Raw genomic sequence first — 15,013 nt, forward strand, 5'->3', positions numbered from 1 at the left:
TTATACTAACATTTGTTACTAACAGACCTTGTATGACAGCCGACAATACAATGGAACTATTTTATATTTAATGTGACATTTTTAATTGTTGGAGAAAAAACTTTAATCAGTATAAATATTTGCTAAATTCTTTCTTATTCAAAGTCTTTGCTTACACACAGCTTTAGTTGGTACTGTCTGATTATTATATTGATGTCAACTTAAAATTTATCCCAATAAGGACAGTTACTAAGAGTTTGCACTGTTTGTTTAAGGAAAATTAAGTAAATATGAATTTAAATTAAAACCTAGGATTGAATTATAGGCTGAAGGTGCAGTCTCCCTTCCCCAGTACCATTCATAGAACTTGATTTGGTAAACCTATCAAATGATATTTTAAAAGAGTCCTTCTCTGCTTAAATCTACAGTACCTTCAAAACCACAGCCTCACACACAAGACATCCTATAAATCTTTAAAGGAGTTAGATCCCTGGGTATATTTGCCTGCCTGCCTGTCCTTCTATGTAACTGGGAAATACCTGGTTTATTGCTTTTCTGCATGAAAACCTGAACCATTAAAAAAATTACACATATGTATTGCTATGGGGAAGCTCTTAATAGCCACTCTTTTCATTACCTGACATGCAGATACCTAGCTGCACAAAACCATGCATCCTAGCTTTTGATAGATGCAATACTGCTGGTACCTTGCTCATGATCATATATGTTAATCTCTCTCTGGAGCCTTATTTCTAAAGCTCAAATCAAATGAGGCCAAGAATTGCTTTAATATAGTTTTGCTAGATACACAACCCATTGGACAAACATTAAACTTGGTGAATATTTATTTATTGTAGTCTGAGGAAGTGTATGTGCAAGTCTTCTTGTCTGCAAACAGAACCCCTTATTTTTCAGGGGGATGAGTAATAATGTTTACAAAAGTGGCTTACAGAGACCCAGATTCTCCAACAATTCCTCCGATCAACTGAGACCTGGATGGCAGTGGCATCTTCTCAGCTTTTTGAGTGCCAATGCCAAGAATTATGCAGGTGCCAAGCTTTGAGATGCCCCCCTACCCACAGCAGTTTTCTGAAAGTCTGTGTCAGTACTGGACAGCTTCCCATCTGTCTTTGAATGATTTTGCGTGTGTGTGCGTGCGTGCGTGTGTGTGTGTGTGTGTGTGTTGCTACTTTTTTCACCAGGTGCCTTAGCTGAAAGGTAAGCCTAACTGGTCTGTAGTCCGGTGCTATGGTCTGGACAGTGCTGAACCTGGCTTTCCTTTTGTCTTGGCTGTTAAAGAAGTAGTACTACCTATTTCCTTCTCTCCCAACTAAAGCTGTTCTGCAGTTTTCTAGTGGAACAGCCAGAGATTTTGGAATGGTGGACTAATGATTACTAGTCTGAATATTTCCCCCCATATCTCTATAAAGTCTCAATCCTGCAAAACACCATACACACACTAGCCCTTATAGAGCTAAAAGGTATGAGTCCAGAGATACCCCTGTTACCTGGCATAGTATGCTCTTGCTGCCAGGCTGAGAAAATGGTGAAGGAAGAAGGTAAGAGGTCCTCTCAAAAAAGCAAAAAGTCTGAAGTCTTTAACCGTTCCTCCTCTCCTAAAAGAGAGCCAATGCTGCAGGAAAACATTTGCTCATCGTGCTGCTTAAGCCAGCACACTTGAATGATATTCTTCCGGGAAGTGCTTACTGCTAGCTGGAGCTGTGCTGTGTGTTCACTGTATCCTATCAGTATCCACCAATCCATTGCGAGTGCCTTCAGAGCTGTCTGTTAAGATAGTTCAAAAGCCTGCTTTTCCCAATAGGGGTTGGAGAGTGTGTGTACAAGTGCTTTCTGGGATAGCCTGGCATTACTGTTCTAGTTTCTTCAAAGAGAGTAAGAAATAAACTATTTTGTTGTTGTTTCTTTCTGCCCATTTGTTCAAGAGGCAAATACTGCTCTTCCCAGTTTCTGGCTTAAAAAACTCCTGTGCTAGTGTGTCTCCCTACAGAAGGCAGAACCAGGAGCACCATCCCATCTTTCCTTTGCCGCCAACTTGTAGATCTGTATTAATTTGTCTTGACATAGATTTCAGACATCAGAATCCTGAGTGCATTTCTTAATTAAAATATGAATAATGGCAATTGAAGGTGCCACAATGTGAAAGAGTCAACTAAGCTTCAGTCCACTGAGGGTAAATTAGAGGTACCCATGACAGCTCTAAGGCAGATAGGGGGTTGGAGTGGAATGTACCTCTGTAAACTATTACTAGGCTAAGTTCAAGGTGTTGGTTTTGGTATATAAAGTCCTTTACAGCATGGGACCAGGATACCTGAAATATTATACCCTGTATATACCTAATCACTGTGATCTGTGGGTGAGGACCTTCTGCAGATCCCAGCTTATGGGATGCCTTCCCCAGAGAGGTTTGCCTGGCACCAACACTCCATGATTTTTTAGTTGTAGGTGAAGAAGCCCTTCCTGTTGTCACAGGACTTTTAATGACAATCTATCAGGTGCTCTAATTTTTCCACCAAGCTCTCTTTTGCTGTGTTTGATGCCATGTTTAAATTGTTTTGGCTACTGTGTTTTGTTGGTTTTAGGTTTTTTTTGTTTAGCTTCCTGCTTTGTAAATTTTCTTTATTAAATATTAAAAGTGTTATTTTATTGTAAATTCTATTTTGGTATTTTATTGTCTATGTAAGCTACACATGAAATGAAAAGCACATATAATGGGTGTTCCATAAATAAATATTTTTTTAAAAAAAATACATGCATATATATATATATATATATATATATATATATATATATATATCCTTACCATAGAAGCAGAAGTTAGTAATAGCCTACAATTTTCTATGGACATTGCACTAACCTCCTTTGCATCACTAGACATATGCATATTTATTATTTTAAAATTTTATTTAGGATATATACTGAATTTCTCATTCAAAAGCCAGTGTGGGCATTTGTAGGTCCTATTCTCTTCAACAGACTCTTATGTTCAAAGTAGACTGCAATCCTAATGTGGGAGTTATCAAGGTAGCTTAACGCCCTTATCTGAGCTTGAGCTATCAGCATAAGTGAGACCGGAGGAACAAATGATGTTTCCATCTGTTTCCTGGTTGTTTTTAATTGTGTCCAATGGTAGGGGAAATAGTGGGTTGGTGGGAGTTTAGACATACTCTGAAGCATGTTTAAATCTCCCAATTTGAGGGTATGGTAGGGGAGTGGGAGGGTTTAGAATCCTCTGGATCTCAGCCACTTCCCAGAAATCCTCCCCTTTAAAAACTCTTATGACATCAAGTAGGCTAGAGCTTCAGAGCAGCCATCAGCACTGGAGAGGAAGGCTCTGACATCAAAGGGCCTCCCAAGAATCAGAAATGCACACTTTTCATTATTAGGTGAATTTTATGCAGGTTTATGCAGTGGGGTCCTGCAATTCTGCAACCTGACTGTCCCTCAGTTGTTATATTCCTCCTATACATTACAGGCAAGTTACATGAAGAGTGAGATCTTCATACTTTTCACTGCCTGAGCCTATGACAAGCACCTACTCTGAGCAGCTGCATGTGTTGCTGGTCCTCTAGGCTTGGGTCTTCTGCCCGTGGTTGACAGGAAAGGCTGGGTGACTCGGCAGCCAGCATCAGGGTAGTGGTGAGACAACAATGACATCTTGTCTAACTGGACTTGCAGGGTAAGAGGGCCATCAGGTTTTCACACTAAGCATCAAGAGAGCAGCACTCACAGAAGCAAGCTACTAAGCTTCAGCCACACTTGTTTTCATTCTGCAAAATAGAATCTGTCTGCTTGGAGTGTTTATAATGGGATAGCAACACACAGGCATCAGGATCTGCTACATGGGATGTCTATTCCTCTTGTTTGAATGGTGATAAGAAAAAGTGCCCAGAGGGGGCAGGAAAAGCAAATGCTTTTGGCTCCCAGTCACACTGGAAAAAGGGGGATGGAATGGTAAAGGGAACCCTGGTGTAGCCCTCAAGTCTCTCAGTGGAGAGAGAGGAACAATCTACTTGAAACTCTGACTGAATCTTTCTGAACAGTGAGGTCTCCCAGCTGAGTCTGCATGAGTAAGCGTCTGCCAGAATCACAGGATTGGCTGAGCTTTATGTGAAGGCTTTGCTGAAAGGCTTGTTAAGGAAGCACTGCTGACCAGGCCATCCAATTGCATCACGCTTCAGAAACGAAATGTGCTGCAGCTGGGAGTCACAAGTTGGTGGCTTCCGGCAACAGAGGGATAAAATAACCAACTCTTTCCCACCCTTGGGGCCTGTGCCTCAGAGAATCTCCTGCGCTTCCACCCAGCAGCTAGAGCCAATCTAGCAAGGAAAATGAAAGCACTTTCTGCTGCAGGCTGTGTGAAGTGGGTTGGAGGGACAGGTCAGTTACATCAACTTTCCCCAAAATAAAAAATGCAATTATTTATTAATTTATGAATGGCCTTTGGCAAGTGTCAAGGTAATTTACAAACAAAAACAGCTAACTATAATTGCAATTTAAAAACAGTATAAAATGAACATCTAGGGCAGAGATTTTTTTTCATCCAGTGCTTTTGTTATGTATCCTGTGGTGTGGAGTTTGAGCCTGGCAGTGTCTAAGATGCTGCAAGATTCTTCATATGCAAAGGTTCTGTGCTTTCCACTGAAATCCAAGGAAGCACAGGAAACACATTTGGTTTACTAGCACACACTCTCCCATTAACCCAGTCCTCTACTAGTTCACAATACTGGACTACCCGGTACAGCAAGCCACCTCTCCATGATGTACCCAATAGCACTGGTGACTTAAGCTGCAGTCCTTTACTCACTTGAATACTGTAAATGCTGTTGAATTCAACAGGGCTTACTTCTAAGTAGAATTACACTATAAACCAGTGGGTTTTGAAAATACTGAGGTGACAGTAAAATGGCAAAATGAAGAAGTGGGTGCTTGCTGGGGCCTCTAGCATAAGGTGCATTAACAATTGTGGCTCTGGGGACCTGGAATCGTCCTGTTCTCAAGTTGTATTGAACAAGCACCTTTATCTCAAAATGCTCTGGGTTTCAGGAAAAGTGCTTTTAGCAGCCCTCCAAGCTCTTGAGTTCCCTGGCTTGAAAGTATCTCCTCTTTTCCCTCAGCCTCCTCTTTGGGGAAAACTGCTATGAGTGTTTAGTTACAAGTATGGACCTACCCAGCAACACACTTACTCCCTCCCTTCATCTTGCCTAGCAAAGAATTAAAATGCAAATCAGAATTAACGGGCCACATTTAAAAGAGAGGAGTCTTCATATCTGATTTTTTGTTTACTTGGGCTTTTAATTTTGCATGTGAATTGGGACCCCTACAAACTGGCGTTTTCTTGCTGGTGTATTCTGCAACATGTCATCCAAACAATAATAGTGTATTAGTGATGGATATATACTAGGCATCTGCACATAATTCTACTTTATTTGTAGAATGCTTCCCCAATGTTACTGTGTTATAGCCATCTGGAGGGGAACTCTTGCATTATAGTTCACACTATGTCCTTTCAAATATATTTATAGGAGGGGAGTTATTGGGTTTTTTGTTCTTGTTTTTATTATGTATTTTGTGTTCTCATTTTGTATTTTTATATTGTGAACCACCTTGTGATCTTTAAATGCAGGGTGATATACAAATTTGATTAATAATAATAATAATAATAATAATAATAATAATAATAAAGCACAACAAAAGCAGGTCATAAAACCCCTGGAACATTTGTGGTATGAAAAGGTACTGGATTTCAGTAAAAATTCCTTCCAGTAGCACCTTAAAGACCAACTAAGTTAGTTCTTGGTATGAGCTTTCGTGTGCATGCAGTGTATCTGAAGAAGTGTGCATGCACACGAAAGCTCATACCAAGAACTAACTTAGTTGGTCTTTAAGGTGCTACTGGAAGGAATTTTTTTTGTTTTGACTATGGCAGACCAACACGGCTACCTATCTGTAACTGGATTTCAGTAGGAAGCCATAGGACATGCACCTATTCCAAACAAAGCAGTATGATCACCCTGAACCATTTGAAGGTGCAAACAGTATTGAAAGCCAGGTTGCATGTAACAGCCCCAATATTATTATGAATGCACAATTTAAAACATATGTATATCACCTCCTCCTTGCAGATTGCTCTTCTTGCTCCCCACGTCTGCACATACAAATTCCTGCTGACCAAGATCATTGTCCATAAGGCTTTCCTGCACTAAGTTATTAGTGTGGCTGCCCCTCAGTATTGACTATCTGCATGTGCAAAAGGATAAATCACTTCAGGTCTCAAAGGCTTCCTTTATCACACAAGCCATTCCTTGCGCAATAAAGAAAATCCTATACCTCATCTCTTGCACACAGTGATGCACATCTTCTTTCAGCATGATACATCTGTTGTGGGCTTGTTGGATTTCTACAGTATTCAGATGGTAATACTTTATACCTGAGGTGAAATGGGGCCCTTCTCCAGAACAAGAGCATTTTCACTGCTGATGTGACTGTTCCCTGCAGGCAGTGCAGGGGGACTTCTAGACCCCAGAGGAAGTGAGGGAAATCCTAGCAGGTCCAGAATATGGAAGGAACCACCCATGCAGGTACCTTAGTTTTTCAAAGGGTCATTTATCCTGGGAACCATGTGGCAAGGTTTAGAGCTAGCACTGGAAGCTTTCCCTGGGCACTTGGGCTCACAGCCAAAACATGCAGCTTAAAGGAAATGTAAAAGACACAAGAACCTAAAACTATTTATTTTAACTCTCAGAAAGGCAGGGAGATGCTGGTGCCTCTGGATACTGCTGGCAGCCTAAGAAGTCAGATTCTTGGTTATAGCAGCTCATTAGAGTGCCTAATAAAACTGTCTACAGATGTTCACTGTCCATCCTGATACTCTTTGAAAGAATAGGACCTGAGTAGGTCCCAGATAAACCTGAATAGCATTTCATCACTCATGCAGCATTCCTTAGAACTGCACTAACATAATCTCCATGATTATTGGGCCCTGCTATGTGCTGACTGAATGCCACCTGAAAATATTGGTAGAAAGATGGTGGAATGTTGGTGGTCATTAGTCATTACATCCAATATCAGTGGGGCTTGTGAAACCCATCTTGCACACACACTGCCAACATGAAGAGGTACATCTTGTCTTTGTGCTCCATACATCTACCCCAAAGCAATATAGCTAGGACTACAACTTCCTATCACTGCTGGATACCCACAAGGAAACATATAGTGCAATCAATGTTAATCCTGAAGGCAATACATTGGTTGGTATGGAAGGAAGAGGCAGACAACACTAGAAAGGGTAGGAGGTTTCAAGAGGGACAAACAAGGTTATATGGTGAGAGATAATTCAACTGTTGTACACCCATTTATCTCCATCATTAAACTACAGTACAACCTAGGCTTATATGGGTGGGCTCTATATGAAACCTAGCTGAGCCAGCTGAAAGCAAAAGGTGGCAGATCCCTAGAGGAAAACCAGCAGGAACTAGGGTGTATACAGTTTAAGACAAATCTGCCCTAAAAGGATAATGAGGGTGAAATTGTTTATGATGGCTCAAATGTGGAGAGGCACCCTATAGGTGTTTATAGGCTAATACAATAAGTTTCTGAGCCATGGTGAGTGAGCTGGAGTGCTTGGTCTTGGAGGAGAGCAGAAATATAGTGAGCATAATGGAAGTCTGGTGGAAGGGAGAAAACCAGTGGGACACGGTTATCTTCAAATACAAATTCTATAGGAAGGACAGAAAGGGTGTGCTGAAGGTAGTGTTGCTCTTTATGTCAAAGAGGTCATATGAATTCAGCACACTAGAAATCCCAAAAGGGATGGACTCCTCCACAAAATCACTGTGGATGGTAATACCAGGCTTCAAAAGTAGTTTAGTACTGAGGATGTACTACTGTGCCCCCAATAAAAATGCCTAGGATTAACTTGAGGTGGAGCATGACACCAATGAGAAAGCCAAAAGAGGAAGTGCTGTAGTAATGGGTGGCTTCTATTATCTTCACATAGATTAGATGCATGACTGTTCGAGTAACTACAAAGAAGGAAAATTTCTAGATACCCCAAAATACTGTGTCCTAGAACAGTTGGTCATGGAACCAGCCAGCCAGACAGTGACTCTGGTCTTAATCCTAAGTGGCACCCAGGATTTGATGTGAGATGCAAGTGGTATTGAATTGGTTTGGAACACTGATTATAATACTCTCAAATTCAACAAACAGTGGTACCTCTGGTTACAAACTTAATTCGTTCCGGAGGTCCGTTCTTAACCTGAAACCGTTCTTAACCTGAGGTACAACTTTAGCTAACGGGGCCTCCTGCTGCCGCTGTGCCACCGGCGCACAATTTCTGGTCTCATCCTGAGGTAAAGTTCTTAACCAGAGGTACTGCTTCCAAGTTAGCGAAGTCTGTAATCCAAAGTGTTTATAACCCAAGGTGTTTGTAACCCGAGGTACCACTGTATGTTTAAGTGGAAAACTGCTGAGAAAATCCAACACCATCACATTTGACTTCAAAAGAGGTGCATCTGAAAAATGAGGTGACTGTTAGAAAGGAATTTGAAAGAGAAAGTCAAATGGATTAAGTATCTCCAAAATATCTGGAGGTTATTCTCAATAATAGAAGCTCAGCTAGAATGTATAATACATTCAGGAAAAGTAACACTAAGGCCAAGAGGATGCCAGTTTGGTTAATGAGCCAAATCAAGAAAGCTCCTAGAGATAAGATTGCTTCCTTCAGAAAATGGAAACCTTGTCCAAATGGGGAAACATACACACCCCTTTTCATCCAACTTGTTCTCACCAATCCCTGCCTAGTTGTTATGCTCTTCCAAAATCAAATCAGAGACAATAGGTATTTTCCCACTCACCAACCTGGCAATCATTAGTAGTAACGCTACCTAAGTTATTGGGGATGGAAGACAGGCCAGAAGGGGAGACAAAGTGCAAGTATGGCCCCATCTCATCACCTGATGTCTCTGTCCACTACCATAGCACCCTCTGCTGATAACACCAAGTCATACAAGGTGATTAAAACATATCCCCAAGCTGGGTGAATGGGCATTAAATGGCAAGTGTGTTTCAATGTAAGCAAGTGTAAAATGATAGAAATTGGGGTAAGAAAAATCCTACTTTCATATATACTATTCAGGTCTTAACCGACAGTGACAACAAATCGTAATGTCGTGACGAATAGCTGAATGACATTGTATGCAGCAGCTGTGAAACAGACAAATTCCATGTTGGGAATCATTAAGAAAGGAATCAAAATAAAACTGTCAATATCTACGGTGCAGCAACTCTTGAAATACTGTGTACAGTTCTGGACACTATGCCTCAATGATGTTGCAGAGCTGCAAACAGCAAGAAAATGATCAGTGGCTTGGAGCAATTCTTATTTGAGGTTACAATATCTAAGGCTTTTTACTTTAGAAGAAAGGTAAGTAATAGGGGGCATAATGGATGTGTAAAATTAGGAATGGATTTCTTACAAGATTAGAACTCAGGGCCACCCAATGAAGCTGAAGATTCAAGATGCACAAAAGAAAGGGCATCTTCACACACTGAGTATTGTGGGCCCAATTTTATGGAAATTCCAACAGAGGGTGGATGGGTCCCTTTCCTCTTGAGTATGTGACACCTAATGAAGACTTTTTGTTCCATTGGGTATTTTAACTGAATTCTGATTTTATCGCTTTAATTGATTTTTATTTTCACTGCATTGATTTATTTGTGTAAGCTTGGAGACTTATCATAATTAAGCTGTATATCAATTGTGAAAAAAAAATTATGTAATTTGTAATGACAAGATGTGGTGATTTTCACCAACACAGATGGTTTAAAAGCAGGGTTAGACAAATGCATGGAGAATTAAGGTATCAGTGGCTGTAAGTCATGATGGCTCTTTTACCTCCAGTATCAGAGCCAGTATGCTGGGGACCACAAGTGGGGGCGGGGGTGGGAATGCTATTGTGTTCATGTCCTACTTGTGGATTTCCCATAGGGATTTGTCCTCATGGCTATATTGTTGCCTATGGGAAGTTCACAAGCAAGACATAAGCGCAATAGCATTCTCTCTCCCCAGCAACTGATGTTCAGAGGCATACTTTGATATAGATAGCATATAGCCATCATGATTAGTAAAAAGACCTAGCACTATGGTCCCATCTTCATTTTAATGACTTGTTATCGACAAAGAGACAGAGTGGCAATCCTCCCTAACTGTGAAAATGACAGAGTTCATGTTTCAGTCTGTTCTACCCTAACACCTCTTCTGAAGATTTTTCATGAATTTAATTGTGGGAGGGGTGGATAAATGTGAAATGGTGGCTCACGGTATTATGAGAGTTACTGCTTTAGAAAATTTGATGATTTATTTACTTATGTATTAGTAATTGTATTTTACTGATTTGTTAGGTGTTGTTAAGGATTATGTTATTTTGTGGATTTCTCTCTCTCTCTAACTGTTGTAAACCATCTTTTGACTCATGGAAAGGGTGGTATAAATAACTAACAATATGTATGAAAATGTTATACCGTCCTTCTATTAAAATGACAATGGTGGTGGATGGGATACAATACATTAAAAACTCAGCAGGAAAAAATGAAAATTGCACCATGTGCTTCCTACCTGTTGGTGTCTCTTGCACTTCCTTTCTAGGCTCTTCTTTTCATGCGTCTTTGAGATCCAGATGGTAGTAAGGAGGCCCAGAGTCACCAAGTGGGCACGAACAGTTTGATTCTGCAGATTAATTGACTCTTTGGTGAATTTCTGTATGAATTTTTTCAGACCAATCCCTTTACTGTTTCATAGCATCTTTTGGTTCTGTCTAATAAATCAAAGATGAAGAAATAATTTCTGCATCTGATTGTCCAGCTGATGGATGAAGCACAGAGTCTGCGATTGAACTCCTCTCCAGGTAGGTCCTTGGTAAGGACTCTTCCATCCTAAAATAAGAGAAGACTACATTGGCTCCTTGAGATGGGAACTAAACACAGCTCATAAGTTTTTTTACAATCCAGCTCCCTACCTACAGTATATGTTTCAACCCACTGAGAATATCATATACTGCCATTCCATGACCCCTACTACCATATAACTTTATTTCTAATGTGTCTTAGATTATCCAGGGATGGATATATGTATAATACTTGAGACCAGTGCATTCCCTGTGAAAAAATATTTCTCTGAAAGGACATACAATGGGAGCCAGCTAGTGCAGCACCCAGGAAGAAGATATTGATGGGGTTTAACAGCATGCAGAATATGGAAAGATGGGTCTAAAAGTCAATAGAGCATGTTTTGTGCTCCAGCACTGTAGAAAGGAAGCAGTTGTAGGCAAGAACCTAAGTAATCTGAAAGCATTGCACAATTTGCAAAATCTGAATTAAAGGACCAATGATTCAGAATTTTATTCCATTTTATGAAATACTGAATGAAAGGTAAGTTTTGGTGCCATAAGTGTTAAGTGTCTGATTCTTCCAGTTAGGATGCATGCAAAAAAATCCCTGCTAATGTTATTAGCAAAGCCACTCATCTCCTTACCAGGTTGTGGCCCAGATAAGCCACCCTTTTGCGCCTCCTGGAGCCCCTCAGCCTAGTTTATAGCCCTTCTGCTACTTCTTACTTGAGACATCCAATAACTGTCTCCTCTTATTAGCAGTTTTTTTCAATAAGGACTCAGCTATCGACATGCTGCAACTTGAAAAATACAGCCCAACTGTCCCTGGAAGAGCATCTGAGGACTGCTCAGCTTTTAAGGTCTCATTGCATAAAAGCTGAAGTGAGTTCTTACCCTTCTAATCTTTGTCCCCTATTCCAGCACTGCAGGGATGGTCCACACTGGCTTGTGGGCATAGTTCAGGCTGGGTTAATTAAGCATATTGAGCCAATAACCTTCCATGTTAGGATAGTGATATTCATAATTTAATGTATTGCTGCTGAAACATTAGCCTGTCAACAAATGGCACCATGCCACAGAAGTCTTAGTGCTGACCACCTTTCAGTAAAATGAGTGTATTGTTAAAGCAGGCATAAATCATTTATGGTTATGGCTCTATTGTCAAACTGTACATGCAAATAAGCAGTAACTTGGGTAATTTATTTTGCCTTTTGGAGATTATTTTCATGATTTTATTATCCCATTTTATGATTCATAGGCACTGGCCAAATGCCATTTTGTGCCTTTTCAGTGCTTTGCTGCTATTCTGTTAGTCATCTTCAAAACAAGAGGGAATCTGGCATCAGCACTGTCACAGTCCCACCAGCTTCCAGCACGGTTGGTGGAAATCCAAGCATCTTATTGTGGATACACCATTCCATTCAAAATACAGGAAAACAGTTGACAAGGCTTTATTGGAAAGGATGGTGAATGGAAGAAGTTTTAGATTGGAAACCTCTTTGGCTAGAGACCTGTCAAACCTGTTCTTTGTACAGCCCTATGTTTATGATATTTAAACACAAACAGCAACATAGATGGGGTGTTCTACAAGCTTTCAGCCCACCAGCTGATGAATGGATTCATGTATAGACCAGGAATGAAACCTCAATTGGCTTTTGGAGCACTCTGGCAATTAGCTGCAAGATTGCTGATGTTTCTTCTTCTTCTTCTTTTTAATTAATCCTGCTCTTCAGCCAAAAAAGGATCTGGAGCAGCTAATGGAACACATGAGGGAATGCACAGGATTCAGAATATGAAAATAAGCAACAGCAGCACTAAGCAGGCACCACAGCATCCAGGAAGGGAAACTGCAGCTGATCATTTTCAGCAGAGGTTGAAGATTGTGGTAAATCTGTACATAGGGTAGAAGACTTGAAATGTTCTGTGTCCTGATGCTTACATAGCATCTGAAGTCACCCTTGTAAGATATTGTGGTACTTTGCTTGTCATTTATTTATTTTGTTTATTTAAACAATTTATATACCACTTAATCACAGTAATCTCAAGTGGTATACAGGAAACTAAATACAATAAGACTAAAATGAGTTAAAACAATAAAATCAGAATTTAATTTAAAATAGTCTTCTTAAAATTTAATTTAAAAAGTATTCAGTGAACACTGGGAGTTCAACAGGAAGGGGGCCTGTGTGACCTCAACTGAAAGGAAGTTTCATAAAATTAGCCCACTATACTGAATGGGCAGCTCCATGTGGATACAATCTGTGCATCTGAGCCATGGGGGACCACCAACAGTGACTACCCCAAATACTTCAGTAATCAAACAGGAATATGAAGAATCAGGCAATCCCTCAGGTATCCTGGAGCCAAGCTGTTATGGGCCTTGTAAATAAGAACAATGAACCTGGCTGGGTAGCATACAGGCACCAGAGTTATGTGTTGGCAATAGTCTGTCCCAATCAACAGTCTAACTGAAGCATTTTGCATAAGCTAGAGCCTCCAGACCAGGTCCAAGGTAGCCCCACATAGAGCACATAGCAATAACAGAGTCCTGAGTGAATCACAGCAGTCAGACTATTCCTGTCCAAGAATGGTTATAGTTGGCATACCAGCCATAGCTAGTAAAAGGCGCTCCTAGTCACTGAGGCTACCTTGATCTTCCAGCAACAAGGATGGATTCAGGATAATTCCCCAGCTCTGAACATGTTCTTTCAGAGGGAGTGCAAACCTATATAGAACAGGTAACTGGCCTATCTCCTAGACGTGGGGACCACCAATCCTCCATCTTTCTGTCTTCCCAGGGTTCAAGCTCAGCTTACTGGATCTCAACTCCACAACTGTGCCCAGACAATGGTCCAGATTTTGCACAGTATTTCTTGACTCATATGTTATGGAGAAGTAGAGCTGTGTGTCATCTTTGTCCTGATGACACTTTGCCTCCCAACTCCAAAAGAGTGCACCCTGTGGCTTCATAAAGATGTTGAACAAAAATTTGAAATAGATGATAGACAGATGATAGAAAGAAAGAACCGCATTGAGAACAAGATTGCACGCAGTGGTACACTGTAGTGCAAAGACCATTAAACCAAAAAAGCTAGCTTCTAATGCTACTCATTGGAAACACCTTGTAGGTAGCAGTAGAACAACAGTAGAAAAATGCCCCTGATACCCAACCCACAGAGCCAGTCTATAAGTATACTATGGGTAGTGGTATCAAAGCAGACAAGAGATTAGGCAGAAGCAGAGAGGCACTTCTCCTGTCCCACTCTCGATTCAGGTCATTTATCAGGGCAACCAAGACTGAGTCAGTCCCAAAACTGCACCTGAATCCAGACTGAAACAGATCTAGATAATTCATATCCTCCAGGAACTCCTGCAACTGCTCAGCCAGCATTCTTGTCACCACCTTCCCCAAAAACGGGTATTTGTAACCAGGAAGTAGTAGTTATATACAATGGAATCTGGGGTGAGCTTCTTCAGGAGTGGACACACTACCACCAGTTTAAAGGCAGTAGGCATCACACTGTGTTGTAAAGAATGTGTTCACCATACCCTGGAAACATCCAGCCAACCTCATTCCCCATGACTAGCTTTCACCAGCCAAGATGGGCAGGGGTCAAGAGAGCAAGAAGCCAGTTGCATCATTATAAGAGTCATGTCCACATCATCATAAACTGAAATTGATCCCTCAGAGCATAGGAAGGCACTGCATTGGACACCTCAGCTGGAACACCAATGACAGTGGCATTGAAGGCACTATGAAGCTAAGTTACTTTATCCTCAAAGTGTAGTGCAAATTGATCACAGCATGCTGCTGAGTGCTCCAGAGACCCATCCACTACTTCTGGTACAACTAGCCTACAGAACACCTGAAACAACTCTGCTGGATGGTTCTCTGAGGATACAATGGAGGTAGAAAAGTAATTCTTCTTTACCACCTTTACTGCTGCTTGGTAGGCAGAGCTATGTAACCTAACAAGCATTTGGTCATCTTTGGACTGAGTTTTCCACCACCTGTGTACTTGGGAAAGGGTGGTGAAATTGGGTGCATAACCTCATTGGAAATAAAAAGTTTGTCCTTATCTGCCACCATGAACTTCTCTGTAGCATTCTCAGGGTATCTACTCACT

General features: G+C 40.8%; 1 protein-coding gene across 15 annotated transcripts in view; it reads right to left on the reverse strand.

The window, feature by feature from the left end:
- The window catches only part of ZFHX3 (zinc finger homeobox 3), a 384,144-nt gene that overhangs the window by 168,493 nt on the left and 200,638 nt on the right, over nt 1-15,013 (reverse strand). For 13 of the 15 annotated variants that reach the window (XM_081923280.1, XM_081923279.1, XM_081923276.1 and 10 more), the window contains one exon: nt 10,616-10,932. The exons of 1 other annotated variant lie outside the window; for it this stretch is intronic. The gene's annotated coding sequence lies outside the window, so the exon portion shown is untranslated. Of the gene's footprint in view, nt 1-10,615; nt 10,949-15,013 lie in introns of all 15 variants that reach the window. One more of the 15 variants, XM_081923265.1, reaches the window with a different exon arrangement.

This window comes from Podarcis melisellensis (genome assembly GCF_964234715.1).
Source record: "Podarcis melisellensis genome assembly, chromosome: 8".
NCBI lineage: Eukaryota > Metazoa > Chordata > Lepidosauria > Squamata > Lacertidae > Podarcis > Podarcis melisellensis.